The sequence below is a fragment of the Lepisosteus oculatus genome, chromosome 14, assembly GCF_040954835.1.
Source record: "Lepisosteus oculatus isolate fLepOcu1 chromosome 14, fLepOcu1.hap2, whole genome shotgun sequence".
NCBI lineage: Eukaryota > Metazoa > Chordata > Actinopteri > Semionotiformes > Lepisosteidae > Lepisosteus > Lepisosteus oculatus.
The window spans coordinates 45,801,717-45,818,045 of record NC_090709.1 but is presented as its reverse complement, the minus strand read 5'-3'; the positions used below and the strand labels follow the sequence as shown (position 1 = coordinate 45,818,045).

The window sequence follows — 16,329 nt, the reverse complement described above, 5'->3', positions numbered from 1 at the left end:
GGTTGACAGCACACTCGAATCTTTACTTATGCTAGCATTCTTCGGCTTCCTGAGATGCTCTGAATTTACTGCTACTTCTGCATCCTTTGATCCTTCTTCCAAGCCTTGTTTATCCAAGATCAATAACTTATCTCCCAATACGTTAACCTTCTATCTCAAGAAAAGCAAAACTGATCAGTTAGGGTCTAGCACCCTTACATATTATTTCAAAATCCATTCTTACATCAGCCCATATGAGTCTCTATCCCATTATGTGCAACTTCACACCAGAGCTTTGCCTACTGATCCTCTGTTTGTGAATGAGAAGGGACCCGTGGCTGGTTTCTCCATCACAATGTACACCTGCTGGATTTCCTGATTAATTCTCTGGCTTCAGGGCCTCTTCCTCAGCTGCTTGACAAGGCATCCCAGAGTATCTTATCAAACAACTCGGCCGCTGGTCCTCAGAAGGTTATCATGCATATATTAAAACCAATCCTGATATCCTCAAACAAGCATTTTCTCTCCTCAGATGAACTTAGGTCAATGTCCATTGTTTTTTCTGCACTGCTGGTTGGGGTCCCACTTGGTTCATTTATGGGAGGTTGGCCCTCAGCTAAGAGTCTTCACATCTCAATAAACAATTCTACTTTCTCTCAATCTTTGGCTGCTGTCATTCCTTGTGAATTGTTTTAGGGATCTCACCCAGCCATTTGTTTAGTCCAGATGCCTCCTGTGAGCTGTCTTTTTTATTGTCTCACCCAGGTCTTCTCTCCAAGACAAGAGGTGTCGGGTCTGTGCTGACTGGAGGTTGGTATTGACTGGCCAGTGTCTCTATGAGTCTCTATGAGTGTGGGCACACTAAGGGTTCCAAGCCACCTTAACATTGCTACTGTAGATGCTGTAATCAGCTACAAAAGCTAAATTTTACTGCATTTAGTGGTCACTATCTCTTATATGCTGGCCGGACAAGAGACCTCCTACTGACACAGACACAGACAGAGCAGTCCAAGACACTCCAGGTTGGATTGAACTGTCATCTTTGGAAGATGTGGTAACAGGAAACAAAACAGATCATAGAACACATTGAGGGACTGTTTGTACTGCTTAGCTGTTGACACTGACTGACTCTCCCAGATATCGAGAAGAGAGCACTGGCTTCTGTCTAGAAAGCAGATCAATTCATTTTAACTAGTCAGTCAGATCTAATGAGCTTTACTGCCCTTAACAAAATTGGACACTTTTCATCTCACTTCCTCCAGCTCCCCCCTGGAGCAATAACCCATATTAGTGTTCATGACCTTCAGGCCCCTCTGGTTCCCAGTAGAACCAGGAGATGGGGGGATTGTGTTTCTGTACATTGTCTGCTGTTGTAAAACAAGTTATCGCTTGGGTTTAAAGACCCTCCCTCAAATCTGGTGTGGCTCCTATATTTACCCCTTATTCTCAGGACTGACCCTGTAGCTCAGCTGGGTTCTTAAAAGCTCAATCAACAGTCTTCTAGATCAGCTAAACTGCAGGAGGCTGGATTTCACACTGGGGTATAACAGACCCTGGTGTGAGAGTGAAACGAGGGAGGGGAAGGGATGTGCTCCTGCAGAGCTCTAGCCCTCCTGACCTGCCGTCTTTCCTCTCCCAGTTACTCTTACCACAGTTTATAAACTCCAGCAGTGCTCTACTTGCTCTTGTTCAAATTCCATTTTAGTATTTAAACAAAATGGTTGGTTAGGTGTATTCTTGATACACCACAAGGGGGAGCTCTTCCTTCAACTCACTTAGCCACTGACGGAGACTCGTAAACTCATAAACCTTTACAGAGATTACGTGACGGAAGTCAGTAATGAGCTCAGTCAGACCCACTTTAATACTTTCACGCCAACACCCCTTAACCGCAATTCACATTAACCACATTTGACATGCTTCCATTAATCATTATTCTACTTCCTATACCCTTATATAATAACCTTACCCAAGTGAGGAACCTGGTTGAAAGCCCTATTTTTTGTAGTACTCTAAACATATACTCATAAGAGATACGATCGTAAGCTTTCTCAAAATCCAAGTTTAGGACAGCTAATCTAATATTCCTCTCTCTCACATAACCTATGGTATCTCTAATCAGTATCAGGCTGTCCGTGATCCTCCTCCCTGCCACACCACAAGCTTGATCTGGATGAATGACTTCCCCCCCAGGACAGATTTTAGTCAAAGCGTTAAACACTTGGAGAGCAGTTTAAGATCACAATTCAATAAAGTTATCGGTCGCCAATTTGCCAGGTCTGTGCGATCATTCTTTTTGAATAGTTAAATCACAACTCCCTCTTAAAGCTGTCCTGTATTTCTTCTAAAACCTCAAATTCTTTAAAAATCGTTAAAAGATCTAATGCTAAAATGTCCCAAAAGGCCCTGTAAAACTCAATGGGTAGACCATCCAACCCTGGAGTCTTGCCCATTATGAAGGTCTTCAAACTTTCCATTAACTCCTCTACAGAAAGGCCTTTTGATAAAACAGTATAATCTTTTACACTCTTTGGAATCACTTTCACAAATTTTTCTAACAAATCCTTAGACACTTGTTTCTTGCCAAACAACTCCCCATAGAAATCCTCAGCTACAGAAGCTACGTCTTCCGTAGAAGTTTGCTAAACCCCCTCTCGTCCCTTCAATGCTGACATTAGTCCCCTCCCTGCAACCCTTTTCTTGAAAAAGAATCTTGTACATTTTTCACCTTCTTCAAGCTCTTTCACTTTGCTTTGAAACATGTTTTAAATATTTTCTCTAGAGATTTAAAAGCTAATTCTTTAGTTATTTAATTTCCTCACTGAAGTCCCACCACTCTTGCAATAACTTAACATACCTCTGTAATCTATTTTGTAATCCCTTTTCAACCCTTCGTATCCTAGCCTGTTTTCTCTTCCCCATCTCTATGAAGAATGTTTTTGTACGCTCCTTCACCTCCTCCCACCACTGTGCTCTTGTGCCAAACAGGTCGTACAAAGACTGCCATTCCTTATACAGTGCCTTGCGAAAGTATTCGGCCTCCTTGAACTTTTCAACCTTTTGCCACATTTCAGGCTTCAAACATAAAGATATAAATTTTTTATTTTATGTGAAGAATCACCAACAAGTGGGACACAATTGTGAAGTGGAACGAAATCTATTGGATTTTTGAAACTTTTTTAACTAATAAAAAATGAAAAGTGGGGCGTGCAAAATTATTCGGCCCCCTTGAGTTAATACTTTGTAGAGCCACCTTTTGCTCCGATTACAGCTGCAAGTCGCTTGGGGTATGTCTCTATCAGTTTTGCACATCGAGAGACTGAAATTCTTGCCCATTCTTCCTTGCAAAACAGCTCGAGCTCAGTGAGGTTGGATGGAGAGCGTTTGTGAACAGCAGTTTTCAGCTCTTTCCACAGATTCTCGATTGGATTCAGGTCTGGACTTTGACTTGGCCATTCAAACACCTGGATACGTTTATTTGTGAACCATTCCTTTGTAGATTTTGCTGTATGTTTGGGATCATTGTCTTGTTGGAAGATAAATCTCCGTCCCAGTTTCAGGTCTTTTGCAGACTCCAACAGGTTTTCATCCAGAATGGTCCTGTATTTGGCTGCATCCATCTTCCCCTCAATTTTAACCATCTTCCCTGTCCCTGCTGAAGAAAAGCAGGCCCAAACCATGATGCTGCCACCACCATGTTTGACAGTGGGGATGGTGTGTTGAGGGTGATGAGCTGTGTTGCTTTTACGCCAAACATATCGTTTTGCATTGTGGCCAAAAAGTTCGATTTTGGTTTCATCTGACCAGAGCACCTTCTTCCACATGTTTGGGGTGTCTCCCAGGTGGCTTGTGGCAAACTTTAGACGAGACTTTTTATGGATATCTTTGAGAAATGGCTTTCTTCTTGCCACTCTTCCATAAAGGCCAGATTTGTGCAGTGTAAGACTGATTGTTGTCCTATGGACAGACTCTCCCACCTCAGCTGTAGTTCTCTGCAGTTCATCCAGAGTGATCATGGGCCTCTTGGCTGCATCTCTGATCAGTCTTCTCCTTGTCTGAGCTGAAAGTTTAGAGGGATGACCAGGTCTTGGTAGATTTGCAGTGGTCTGATACTCCTTCCATTTCAAGATGATCGCTTGCACAGTGCTCCTTGGGATGTTTGAAGCTTGGGAAATCTTTTTGTTTTCAAATCCGGCTTTAAACTTCTCCACAACAGTATTACGGACCTGCCTGGTGTGTTCCTTGGTCTTCATGATGCTCTCTGCGCTTTCAACAGAACCTTGAGACTATCACAGAGCAGGTGCATTTATACAGAGACTTGATTACACACAGGTGGATTCTATTTATCACCATCAGTCATTTAGGACAACATTGGATCATTCAGAGATCCTCACTGAACTTCTGGAGTGAGTTTGCTGCACTGAAAGTAAAGGGGCCGAATAATTTTGCACGCCCCACTTTCAATTTTTTATTTGTTAAAAAAGTTTCAAAAATCCAATAGATTTCGTTCCACTTCACAATTGTGTCCCACTTGTTGGTGATTCTTCACATAAAATAAAAAATGTATATCTTTATGTTTGAAGCCTGAAATGTGGCAAAAGGTTGAAAAGTTCAAGGGGGCCGAATACTTTCGCAAGGCACTGTATCTTTCCCTGAACCTGCTCGTCACTTCCTCATCCTCCAGAAGTGAAAAATTCAGCTTCCACACACCCTTCCCCACAGTAATGGCCTTTGGAATAGAAAGTGTACATGAGAGTAGACAATGGTCAGAGAAAAAAAAAACAGGGGTTGTGCAAGTAAAATCACGTATCAAAACAAAATCTATGTGTGAGGCTTGGGTCCCATTAGACTTGTGCCATGTGAAACCTGCCCTCCCCTGACTATGAAGTTTGAAGGCATCTTTCAGTTTAAAATCTTTACATACCGTTTGCAATAATATTGATGATTTATCAAATTGGACCCGTCTCTCACACCTCATTCTGCCTTCTCTTTCTAAAAGGCAATTAAAATCTCTAGCTAAAACCAGTGGTTCCCATGCCAATAAATATTCTCTCAATTCATGAATTAGGACATATCTATCTGTCAAGTGGGCAACTCGGACAATAAAAACCTAAAACCTAATAAAATCCATGTAAGTCTCCCTTTCGTTCCCAATGCACATAACTGAATATAAACCAGTCAAGTTCAGGTACTTTTCTGATGTATCTGAATAGTTCTGGCGCAGCTGTTATAACAAAGATACTTACTAACTTTTTTTTCATACGAGCTCTTGCCGTTTTTAAATCGAATATTTTGTTGAATTCGCTAAAGCGCACAAAACACCAGCATCACTCATCATAAGCATCTGACCAATCACATTCCTGAATTTTAAACCCATTTAGTATTTATTTTTAACTTGTTTTATTTTTTAAAAAAAAATTACACACCAGTTTGAAGTATTCTTGCCATTTTTAGCATATTGTAAGGGGATTTTTTAAAAACATTTTATGTTTTTAAATCATATGAAACACAATCAACCCATTGTAATTTCCCATTGATAATTCTTGAGCTTTATAACTGTGTATTATTTCTTTTTAACTTTTAACTTTTTACCTTGTTTTAATATTTTTTAAATTATTTTTGCATTTTACAGTGCTTTTTTAATATATTGTGAGCATTTTAGTGTCATTTTAAAATAGGACTATCAATGCTCCTGACTTTTAAACCTGTATTTATTCTGATATAATTCTCTCCACCTGCAGATGAGGGAGGTATTTGATTTTAACTTTGTTGATTTGGGGGGAAAATGTACATTAATTTCCTTGTACATTTCCTTCCTTGTTATCACAAGTGGGAAACCTGGCATTTTTGGATGAATTGCAATCTTTACTGCAAGGCCTTCAGACTGATACAGAAATGATGGGAGATTTAAATGAAACATTTGATAAATCAGACATGAACAGCATAACATCTAAAATGGCAGAACCCTCTTAAGTACAGAAAAAGTTCTGGCATATTCATAATAAATAACATTTATTTAATTTGAAGCATAAAATTTGCTTTAAAAAGAAAACCACAATTTGTACGATATCATATTTCAATATCAACGTTCAGATGAAGGATTTGAAGAAGCAACAGCGATAGGAAAGTACATTGATTTTGGGACAATGTTTGCATCTGAATAATCCTTGGTCCTGGAAAGAAGGGAAAAAAAGGTTTTGATTCTCAGTCTTCAGGATCCCCAAAAAAATGTGCAAATTTGTTTCCGATGTATTTTGGATAAAGATATAACTCTCATAGAAGATACATTTTATCAGTTGAATACAGTCGATACTTTCGACTTTTTATATGATGACAGGACCTACATTTAGGGCTCAGTACTGATAACACTGCTGCTATTGATGGAGTAAAAATAAGTGATGTACTGGCAGTTTGTTTTTTTTCTGAGGCAAGAAGTCCTAGAACACCTCCTATAAAAATGTTAAGATTCAGAGTAAGAAATATTTTTCCACCTCACCTAATGCTATTGCATTAACGAGGCTGGAGTTGGCTTCTTATTCACCAGCTGCTGCTTCGCGTTTCTCATTCCATTTTAAATGCTGCTGCTGTGATGTTATGTCATCTTTCGCCTGTAGATGGCTCTCTACAGTCATTTTTAAAAATACTTATCCAGATGTATTACTGTACATATCCTCAGTAAAATGGAATATGTAAGTAGAGACTGTCCAAATTGCATTTTTGTATGAAACACATTTCAGAAACACAACTCACAATAAAACAAACTGGCATGTTATACCACGAGTAAATAAGACAAAGGCAAAACGTAAATTCACTGGAACTTTCTGCATATTTTCCACGACCTTGCCTTCTGATCATAAAAAATCTCAAACTCTTGCATTTTGCAAGAAATTTTAATATAGCAGTTTTAAATGGGACATTTAGAACATGGCATATGAGAATATATGGTTAACTGAGGATGAGCAGAGGGTGATCGCACTTTCTGCTTATTGCTGTGAACCTACCTCCTGGTTATAAAAATGTCTAAAAATTCTGACACAGATGTGTGAGAGACAATGGAACTTCAGGACATTTTACTGTACCGTTTTTTTAAATACGACCCTCTGAACATGGCATGAGAGAATACATTGTCAAATGGTAAATGCAATGTTTGCTATATTGCTAGGGCTCTCCCTCCTGATTTTAGAATCGTCTCATATTTCTGACATCAAGGTGTGAGACACAATATAACAGACTGTCAAAATCCTGAACTTCAGGACATTTTACGGTACCATTTTAAAAATATGACCCTCTGAGCATGGCATGTGAGAAAATGGCATGTGAGACTGCATTGGGAAAAGGTGAATGCAATTTCTGCTGAATTGCTATGGCCCTCCCTCCTGATTACAAGCTCGTCTCACAGGTCTGACACTGAGGTGTGAGACACAATGTATCAGGCACTCATAATCGTGAAGTACAAGAGATTTTACTGTAACGTTTTTTTTTAATAATGACCCTCTGGCATGTGAGGACTTGTAGTCAACAATATAGCACACATTCTGCCAATTTACTTTGTCCCTCCTTCCTCGTTAGCAAAACATCTTAGTATACCGACACTAAGGTAAATGTCTCTAAATCCAGAAGTTAAGTTGTCAAAGTATATCGGAGTCAACCGATACTGATCAGGTTCTGCTGATGCTGAGCCCGCAGCCTTCACCATAAGGTCCAATTCCCCAAGCCTGCTAACCTTATATGTCCATCCCTTCTCATCAAAATTCGTATTTTCACAGGGTACCCTTCAGAAATCGCAGTATAGAATGAAAAAACTCCAATAGATATCTGCCACTGTTGGCGATTTTCCTTTAAGATAGATAGAAAATACTTTATTAATCCCGTAGGGAAATTGACAAATGATTCTCCAGAAATTTTATGGAGTGTATCACTTTCACTGAGACGGAGAAGTGTTAAGCTGTATGTGAGTCTTTGTGGTTCGGTTGTTAACCAAAAGGGTGGTGGTTTGAGACCTCCCAGGGACGCTGAGCCTTTAAATGAACACACCCTCTTCACTTCATTTCTCCATGGCCGGTCTTGTACGGCAATCAAATACAGAGCCCGTAGGGGGCAGTAAGCTCGCATATATAGCTCACTGTGTATAAAATGAAGAAGCAGAGGTTAGTTTCTCATCTGCATGTTGCAGAGCCTTACGCAACTCGTACCAACAGCTGAGGTTTGATCCCTGCACGGGCTATTAGTTGAAAGACCATTGTAAATGAGGTGTAACAGATTTATCCAGCTGGCTTTTATGTTTCATACTAAATTGCTATCTTGAAACCAAAATAATTAGAAATATGGAACACAACCGTTGTTCCCCATGAAGGAAAGCTGGTTTACACTGACGTCACTCCTTTTTATTTAATCCAGATTTTAAAAACAACTCCGACCTATCAAAGGAAAATGTTACACAAAAGTTGGAAAGCACACTCTGAATCCATCTGTATATTTGATCTCCGCAATCCGTTCAAGGCTGCCTATGTTAATCGTAAGTGTATAGATGAAACATTTAATATATTGTTCAGTTTAAATCAAAATGCTTTACTACTACAAGAGAGAAGTATAGTATGGAGGATGCGACAAATGTGTGATTTCTTGGAAGAAAACTACTTTTCTTTGCATTCGAAATTAATTCGAAACAATTGACACACAAACCCTTTGTCTTTTTTAAAGAGATTATATCTTTAAACAGACAAATGTATAAAATGTGTTTTTTTTACCTAGAGATTTTGGACAGGGGCGATGTATTACTAGTAGAGGCTGCTGACTAACACTGTACTGTCTGGAGATCAGCTCCATTTGCAATAAAAAAACGTGCGTAACAAAGCTGGAGAGCAGCTGAACTTGTGCTCAGTAGTCAGTATGGTGCTGAGGGTTCAATACTGTCGTTGTTGTATTAGCACGAGCTGCACAGGCTCTGAATCAGACCATTTCAATTAGTCTGATCAGTGCAGGACAAGTTAATGTAGAATTATTGCTTTGTCTGTCTCTTGTTTGTATATAAATGGATGTCTCTGATAACTTAATGTTAGTTTTTATTTTAGTTTTACGATGTAGGTCATGCGTTGATATATGACATGTCTCATTCCTGATTCAGCTCATGTTCCATAGGAGAGAAGAGATTCCTCCTGTTTCTCGTACAACCATATCAGAACAGAAGCCCATGTCACCCAGCTCTGATTCAAGATCGAGTTGCATCTTCAACATTTTGTTTTTGTTTCTGATCATAATTTTCTTTAGTTATGATCAATATTGAACTTTTTCTAAGTAAAACAAAACGAATCAAACATGCAGGCAGATTTTTGAAAAGTATTAGGAGTTGATAGGGCGCTCCTTCGGAATAGTCGTCAGAAAATGTGAGAAAAGGAAAGTTACGTAAACTCTCACACACAGCATTAAAGACCGGAATCTGATCATAAAAAAACTAGCTGTCTCCCCGTCGGTAATCAAACCCCGGTTTCCCGCGTGACAGGCTGGGACACGAACAACTTTACTAACTAGGAGCGCTTGCTAGCTATAAGGAGGAATTTACTCTTAAATATGTTACTGTTTTGGGTTTCGACTTTAATTTTCCCGATACCAGTTTTTTACAAAAGTAAAGGCACATGGCACATGTGTGGCACATCACGTCCAAGTTTAGTGACAACTACCTCAGAGATTGTAAGCTGGGTAGTTTCAGATCACTTTTTTTAAAGGTTCAAGCAAACCCGAATACCTTTGTGTAATCGTTTTTCATAAAGTGTAATTGTATTATAGCATGTGCCCCTGACGATTTTCTTGATACGTTATATGTGCTCTTGTTTGTATTGTATGTAGTTTTGTTGTTCAAATAAAACGTAAAAGACACAACTTTCCGGATGCGGCTGCTGTAAAAATAAAATGACATCAAGGGTGCTGTACGCAGAGGTCTGAAACCTGCTCCACAGAAGATCTTTATCCAGAGGTGTAAAAGAAGTCGAGATCTCGCCATGAGAGGGGAAGCATCTCAGAAAAAGCAGGTGCAGTCGGTTCCACGGTCATAACGCCACTAAGTCGGGCGACAAGAGCAAAACCCACCCGGCTTCCTCCGGGCAAGTAATGAGACAAAGAGACAGTGCACAGCGGGTAGCGTGGCCGAGCTGTCTAAGGCGCTGGATTAAGGCTCCAGTCTCTTCGGGGGCGTGGGTTCAAATCCCACCGCTGCCAGGTGCTTCTGTCGAGACCCCCTTTCAGCTGGCTTCAGACGAAAGGGAGGGAACTGCTTTTTGGCAGTCTCTCGAGAAACTAAGCAAAGTGTTTAAAGATACTTTCTCAGCTTGACATCAAGGCACAAAACAAAAACCTTCTTGCGTCCTCTCAACCCAAAAGCGCTTTGTCACTTTTTGCGTTATGCAGGGAGCGATGTCTGCCCAGATCACTTTTGTGTCAATGCAAATCGTAGTGTGCCCTCCGTTTTAATGTTGGCTGTGCTGGCGTGCTGCTCCTGTCTGTGAAACTTGAATGTTCTGCTTCTTCACACCAAATCGTCGGCGGGGGTTGATCTTGTTAAATCTTTGCGCATAGCGCTCCTTTGGAAGTACTTTGTCCAAGTTCAAAAGCGATCGTGGGATTTACTTCATGCGTTCAAAAAGCATGCCTCGCACGACAGATTTAAATGGGGAATGGAGCCTGCTTCTTGCTGTTTTTCCTGTGGTTGCAGTTACAAAGTTGATCGTGCTTTCACATTCTGTTAACAGTATTCACTGGCTGAGCTTTATCAGTTGGTTTGTAAAGGAATCTCTGCTTCGGTTCCAGAAAAGTCATCTGTAGTGTGTTTTTTTCCGTGCCCATGGCAGTCTTTTAAAGCTGGTAGTAATGGCGGCGAAGTTAATTTTTTATCCTCTTTAAAAGAATAAGGACGGGCTGGGGCGAGCTCCATTTACCACTCTTTCAGCTAACCGCCGAACTCGCGAACTGATTACAGTGCAGAGCCACAGGCGCCTCGCTTTTCTCCATTCTCTGGGTTAGGGTGAAAAAAAAACTTTGCTGGTATTAGCTGGCCTGCTGGGAGTACCTCTTCTTCACTGATAAGCAAGATTTGTGTTTCATCTTTCGCAAGCTGTATAGATTTCTTTCAAAACAAGTTGTTCCAGAAAGGAAACGAACACTTGCATTCACCTGAATTAAAAGGCATGGGATTTGCCCGTAAGGATAAATTCTGTACAGTAAGACAGGAAGAAAGGCACCGCTGGGAATCGGACCCAGGAACTCCTGTTTACTAGACAGGCGCTTTAACCAACTAAGCCAATGCGCCGGCAAAGTGCTGTCCTTTGACAGCCACTTGGACACGTCTCTACTGCTCTGAGACATCTGCGTTCGGTGTGCACCGAGCCTGCTCGCCTTGAAAGTTGCCTCATTTACATGCCATAGCTCCACCACTAAGAGAAAGGATGAGAAATGGCTTTTATCTGGCACTTTTCATGTCAGAGGATCTCAATCTGCTTTCCGTGTACAAGAGGATGTCCAACTCATGTAGCTAAAGACGTAGACGACAGTGCTCCACTGAAATCTTGATCTCACAACCCTCGGCATGACTCCACTGTGTTCTGCTTTAGACAGACAAACTCCACGCTGGTGGGAAATTCCATAGGTAATGATCACATTTTCTTGCATGCTTCTGTAGAGTTTGGGCATTTACTTGGACAATTATTAATTGTAGCAGTAAATCACAAAATTGATTCTTTTGATGGCTTTAGAATCCAACCATGCAATATAACTCAAACAACGCACACACACAGGTACTAATACACGAGGATACATTTATTAATACATAGAATATGCATATAAACAGATCTTATCGAGAGGGTTATCAGAATACAAAAGGTATATATTCAGTCAGTTACAAAGAGTTACATATATCAAGAGGACATACATTCAGTATATCATTCATTTAGACCGTTTCGTAATTGAACTTGGTTATAACTTCTACATTAGATACTCAAAACAAGTACATAACTCTTGTTGGGATAACAATTGAATTCTCGAGCAGTAATGCAGTGAAGTTGAATACTCATCCAATCTCTGGGGATTCAGATCTCCTGCGGGCACAAAGAAACAGTTGCAGGCTGTTGCTGCCCAATCCGCGCTCTCTGGCTCGGTGCCAGGCTTTGCTGTGCGGCTTGCGACGGTGCGCTGCTGATGCTCACTGACCGGCTAGTTAGTGTTGGCTTTAACTAGCAAAGTTTGCACACAGGAGAAAAGATGACTGTGAGTCCCAGCAAGTTAGGAAGAGGACCGGTTCGTTCCTGATGAAGAGCTAGTTCTGAATAGTGATTCAGCTGTCCACAGTTCCGACCTGTTCACAAGGATTGCTGCTGGTGCTAACCTCAGGTGGATCCTCTGGTTACTCTCTGGCAACCTCCGCTCTAGACTCTTAGAACAAAGGAAAGTTCTGGCACTCGGACACACTGGCCGTTCCGTGGTTGTCCGGGCTGAGTCTCAGGATGGTCAGGAGGCGCGCTGCGAGAATGTCCTGCCCTTGGGAGCCTTCTGCTCCTGGGCCGTCCTGCCCTGGAATTCTCTTTTGAATTCCCTTTAGAAAAGTCCACAGAATTCTACACTAAAGGCTCTCTGTGTTGCCTGTTTTTACCTGGAGGAACTTCAGCTCGTTGATTGGCTAAAAGTTCCATGGGCATCAGAGTCCCACGTGGGTTACTCGGCCCTACCAGTCCCTGATTGGTTGATCAAGGTGAGATATGAGTCACTTACTCCTGACACTTAGGAATGCAATCCAGATGTCCATCTGGCACTCCCTAGACAGATAGGCGCCAATGGATGCCCATTGATCATGATAGCCAGGCTTAGCTAAGTGCACCCCCCTCTGGGAGCTGTGCCTTATCAAAAGAAAACATCTTTAAATCAGCCTGCATGAATAGTTTCTCTGTGGCTGCACCACAGAGATGAACAGAGAGATGAGGCCTCATTTGGGAAAGCACTGAAACACTTAATTCTGTCTTATTAACAAGCATTGCCGCTACACTGGGATAGGACATTCCACACTGGAGTATTATTATTGAGAGACAGGATCACTGTCTGTTCCCCAGGCTGGGGCAGGAGATCCCACACTGTATCATTACTATTGAGAGACAGGCTCACTGTCTCTTCCTAAGGCTGGGAAAGGAGGTCACACGCTGTATTATTATTATTATTGAGAGACAGGTTCACCGTCTGTCCCTCAGGCTGGGACAGGAGATCACACACTGTATTATTATTACTGAGAGACAGGCTCACTGTCTGTTCTTCAGGCTGGGGCAGGAGATCACATTGTATTATTATTTTTGAGAGACAAGCTCACTGTTCCTCAGGCTGGAACAGGAGATGACACACTGTATTATTATTATTGAGATACAGCCTCAGTGCTCCCCAGGCTGGGTCAGGGGATCACACACTGATCTATTATTATTGAGAGACAAGCACACTTTTTGTTCCCCAGACTGGGACAGGACATTCCACACTGGATTATTATTATTGAGAGACAGGATCACTGTCTGTTCCTCAGGCTAAGAAAGGAGCTCACACACTGGATTATTATTATTGAGAGATAGGTTTACTCTCTGTTCCCCAGGCTGGGACAGGAGATCACACACTGTATTATTAATATTGAGAGGCAGGATCACTGTCTCTTCCTCAGGCTGGGACAGGAGGTAGCACACTGTATTATTATTATTACTGAGATACAGGCTCACTGTCTGTTCCTCAGACTGGGACACGAGATCACACACTGTATTTTTATTATTGAGAGACAAGCTCACTTTTCCTCAGGCTGGGACTGGAGATCACACACTGTTCTATTATTATTGAGAGACATGCTCACTGTTTGTTCCCCAGACTGGGACAGGACATTCCACACTGGATTATTATTATTGAGAGATAGATTTACTGTCTGTTCCCCAGGCTGGGACAGGAGATCACACACTGTATTGTTATTATTGAGAGACAAGCTCACTGTTCCTCAGGCTGGGACAGGAGATCACATTGTATTATTATTATTGACAGATAAACTCATTGTTCCTCAGTGTTATTATTATTGAGAGTCTGGCTCCCTGTTCCCCAAGCTGGGACAGGAGGTCACACACTATATTATTATTATTATTGAGAGACAAGCTCGCTGTCTGTTCCTCAGGCTGGGACAGGAGATCACACACTGTACTATTATTATTGAGAGACAGGCTCAGTGTTCCCCAGGCTGGGACAGGAGATCACACACTGTATTATTATTATAGAGAGACAGGCTCACTGTTTGTTCCTCAGGCTGGGACTGGAGATCACACACTGTTCTATTATTATTGAGAAACAGGCTCGCTGTCTGCTCCTCAGGCTGGGACAGGAGATCACACACTGTATTATTATTATTGAGAGACAGGGTCACTGTCTGTTCCTCATGCTGGGAGAGGAGATCGCACACTGTATTATTTTTATTGAGAGACAGGTTCGGTGTCTGCTCCTCAGGCTGGGACAGGAGATCACACACTGTTGTAGTGTGCTCTCACGAGGCACCAGTTCTGTAGGGGTTTGGGCATTTACTGGGACAATTATTAATTGTGGCAGTTAATCACAAAATTGATTCTTTTAATGGTCTCAGAATCCAACCATGCGAGATAACTCAAACAACGCACACACAGGTACTAATACACGAGGATACATTCATTAATATATATAATATGCATGTAAACCAAACAGATCTTATCGTAAGGGTTATCAGAATACAAAAGATATATATTCATTCAGTTACAAAGAGTTACACATATCAAGAGGACATACGTTCGGTATATCATTCATTTAGACCGTTTCGTAATTTAACTTGGTTACAACTTCTGCATTAGATACTCAAAACAAGTACACAACTCTTAGGAATTAAATTGATATCAACTGGTTGGGATAACAATAGAATTCTGGAGCAGTAATGCAGTGAAGTTGAATACTCATCCAATCTCTGGGGATTCAGATCTCCTGCGGGCACAAGCAAATGCAGGCTTGTTGCTGTCCAATCCGCACTCTCTGGCTCCGTACCAGGCTGTGCTGTGCGGCTTGTGACGGTGCGCTGCTGATGCTCTCTGAATACTGGCTAGTTAGTTTTGGCTGAAACTAGCGAAGTTTGTGCACAGGAGAAAAGATGACTGTGAGTCCCAGCAGGTCAGGAAGAAGACCAGTTCGTTCCTGATGAAGCGCTAGTTCTGAATAGTGATTCAGCTGTCCACAGTTCTGACCTTTTCAAGAGGCCTGCTGCTGGTGCTAACCTCGGGTGGATCCTCTGGTTACTCTCTGGCAACCTCCGCTCTCGACTCTTAGAACAAAGGAAAGTTCTGGCACTTGGACACACTGGCCGTTCCGTGGTGGTCCAGGCTGAGTCTCAGGATGGTCAGGAGGCGCGCTGCGAGAATGTCCTGCCCTTGGGAGCCTTTCTGCTCCTGGGCCGTCCTGCCCTGGAATTGTCTCACACTCCTGGAATTCTCCTTTGAATTCCCTTTAGAATAGTCTTGGAGTTCTTTGTTGCCTGTTTTTACCTGGAGGAACTTCAGTTCATTCATTGGATGAAAGTTTCATGGGCATCAGAGTCCCACGTGGGTTACTCGGCCCTACCAGTCCCTGATTGGTTGATCAAGGTGAGATATGAGTCACTTACTCCTGACACTTAGGAATGCAGTCCAGATGTCCATCTGGCACTCCCTAGACAGTTAGGCGCCAATGGATGCCCATTGATCATGATAGCCAGGCTTAGCTAAATGCATCCCCATTTGGGAGCTTTCCCTTATCAAAAGAAAACATCTTTAAATCAGCCTGCCTGAATAGCTTCTCTGTGGCTGCACCACAGAGGTGAAGAGAGAGATGGGGCCTCATTTGGGAAAGCACAGCAACACTTAATTCTGTCTTATTAACAAGCATTGCCGCTACAATTAGTAGGAAGAAAGATACAATGTTTTGAAAATGTAATATGTTTTAAAGGATTAAAGGGAAAAGAAATACTTTATATACGCAAACTAATTCAACTGAGCTCCTCTAAACAATATCGCCTGAAGAATTGCCAAAGCACAGTGTATGAATTTGGGTGACACTGGGGGAAAAGGATCACAACATTGAAAACCACAAGGCTTATTTTCAACAGCAAAATTTGTGCTTGAAAATATTTGACAAAAAAAGGAATATTACATGCACGGAAACCAATATTTACCACTAGGGTAGAATGCCGCATAGAACAGTTGGATAGAAGGTTAGTGTAACTCTATAGTGCATCACAGAGGTCAGTCTCTTCCCCCTCATTATGCAGGCTGACTTGTTCACAGTGAACTGTCCTCCAGCGATAGTCAG

At 41.7% G+C, this 16,329-nt stretch overlaps 1 non-coding gene across 1 annotated transcript; it reads left to right on the top strand.

Moving 5' to 3' along the window:
- Nucleotides 1-10,109: 10,109 nt before the first annotated feature.
- Nucleotides 10,110-10,191, top strand: trnal-aag (transfer RNA leucine (anticodon AAG)). Its single transcript has one exon. It is a non-coding gene; the product is annotated as a tRNA-Leu (tRNA).
- Nucleotides 10,192-16,329: the final 6,138 nt, after the last annotated feature.